A 2,262-nucleotide genomic window follows, 5' to 3' on the forward strand; every position below is an offset into this window, starting at 1 on the left:
GTTTTCTTTATACCCTGAGCATGCTTTAAATCCTAAAATTCACCAGTAAATTTAAAGAAACAGTGTATTGGATCTGTTGTGCTTCTTTAAAAGGGCTGACTTTAGTTTGCTGGTCTCTCCAGTGACTTCTTGGGGATCAGGCTGAAATGGTTCATGCTCAGGACTGCTACTGAAGTAGTTGTGCCTGCACTTCAGTGGGATCCTTTCCTTCTCATCTCCCCCCAGCTCAGCAGGAGAGGTTTACCTTCTTCCCCAGGAGCCAAGACAAGCTCCAGTCCGTGTTGGATCTCACTCAACACAACGCTTCTGCTTCTCCAGCCGCTGGTGGGGAGCTGAGAAAAGAAGAGGAGGTTTATGGTTTGGTTCGGTTTTAACCCAAGCGCTAACGAGCTGCGCTGTCTTCCCTCCCTGGGAGTTTCTCCTGTAGTTAAAAAAGCTGTTAAACCAGCTGGGCCGTTCCCAGGACTGCAGGGAAAGAGCAGGCTCTGCCTGGCAGGTTTTCTCCATTCCAGTCCTTGCTCAGGTTGGAAGGGACCTTTAAGATCATCAAGTCCAACCATTAACCTTCCCCTCCCTGCCAGCAGGTTATTTCCAGAAGAAGGGGTGGGAATGGCACAGGGGTGGGAAACGCGCTCCCGAGAGCTGCTTGGCTTTTCCTTTTTAAATTGCTTTTACTTTCGGTTCCATTTTCAGTTTTCGGGGTTGAATGTTGCAAGGGCAATAAGCCAGCCCCGAGGGACAGCCCCACCAGGGCCTTTCACCTGAATCTCAGGAGGAAAGTTTATTATTAATTTTATCTTTTACTTCTTCAACCCCCATCTGCGTTAAGCCTCTGCACTGACTCCTAGCTCTGTCCTGTGATGGCGAATGGGGATTGTATTTGGGTTTTTTTAAGGATCTTTTCCCAGTGATGGAGGTTTTGGCTTGAGCAACGCTTATCTGTCCCATTTTTGGCTCTGAGGTGCACATGAACCTCAGCAGAGAGATGGATCCCCTGTTCGTCTCAGGGTTGCTGAAGCCCTTGGTGGTGGGGTGCCATGTGGACTCCCCCATTTTTCCCCTCACGCCACTAAATATTTCTCTTTCCTTTGAGGCTGGCCCCTGCCAGCACCCCACAGTGCAGCAAAGCCATGGGCTGGGGCCTGGCTAGGAGGGCTAGGGGTCTGGTGGCCGCCTCGCCTGGTGTCCCCAAACTGGGGCCGGCTGACCTCCCCTTGTCCTTTCAAGGGGCACCCAACACCATCATCCCCTCGTGTCCCCTCAGGGGGCCGTGAGGGACTTTCACCATCTACCCTCACGTCATCTCACTGTGCCCAACACCATCTCCCCTCATGTCCCCTCACTCAACCCAGGGCTGAGAAGGACACAACACCATCCCGTTCACTGTACCCGATGCCTTCTCCCTTCATGTCCCTTCACTGGGTCATAAGGGTCCCAAATGCCATCTCCCCTCTTCCCCCTCGTTGTCCCCAGTGCCATCTCCCCCCACATCCCCTCACTGAGCCTGGTGCTGTGAGGGACCCGATGCCATCTCCCTTCACTCCCTTACCGTCCCCAAAACTATCTCCCCTCATGTCCCCTCACCTCCCCCTCATGTTCCCTCACTGTACCCAACACCATCTTACCTCATGTCCCCTCACTGGGTCATGAGGGACCCAGCGCCATCTCCCCTCACTGTCCCCAAAGCCATCTCCCCTCAAGTCCCCTCACTGTGCACAGGGCCATGAGGGACCCAGCACCATCTCCCCTCATCCTCCTCACCGTCCCCAGCGCCATTTCCCCTCACGCCCTCTCACTGCCTCATGAGGGACCCAGCGCCATGCCCGACCCCCTCCCTCCGCCGCCTCCGTGAGGACCGGCGGGCGCCATTCGGGGCGGTCCCGGCTGCCGGGGGCGGGCAGCGCCGTTCCCCTCCCTCCCTCCGTCCCTCCCGTCTGACCTCAGTTCCTGGCGGAGCGCGGCGCCCGTCACGAGTGCGGTACCGCTCCGCTCCCTCCTTCCCGCGGGGCCCCGTTCGCCTCCGCGCCCGCTGCGGGGGGGCCCCCGGCGCGGCTATGGCGCGCTGAGCGGCGGTGGAGGCCGCCACCCCGCAGCCGGCGGGCCGGGCCGGGCCGGGCCGGGGCAGCCGGCAGGACGGAGCCGGCCGGCGGGGGGCGGCGGGGCGGCGAGCGGGCCCGGCGGGCGGGCCGGCATTCGGCCTCCGCCGGGCGGGCGCGGCGGCGGGCGGCGGCGGCGGCGGCAGCGGCGGGCGGCGGCGCCGCC

Source organism: Vanellus vanellus (assembly GCF_965231255.1).
Source record: "Vanellus vanellus genome assembly, chromosome: 20".
NCBI classification, from domain to species: Eukaryota; Metazoa; Chordata; class Aves; order Charadriiformes; family Charadriidae; genus Vanellus; species Vanellus vanellus.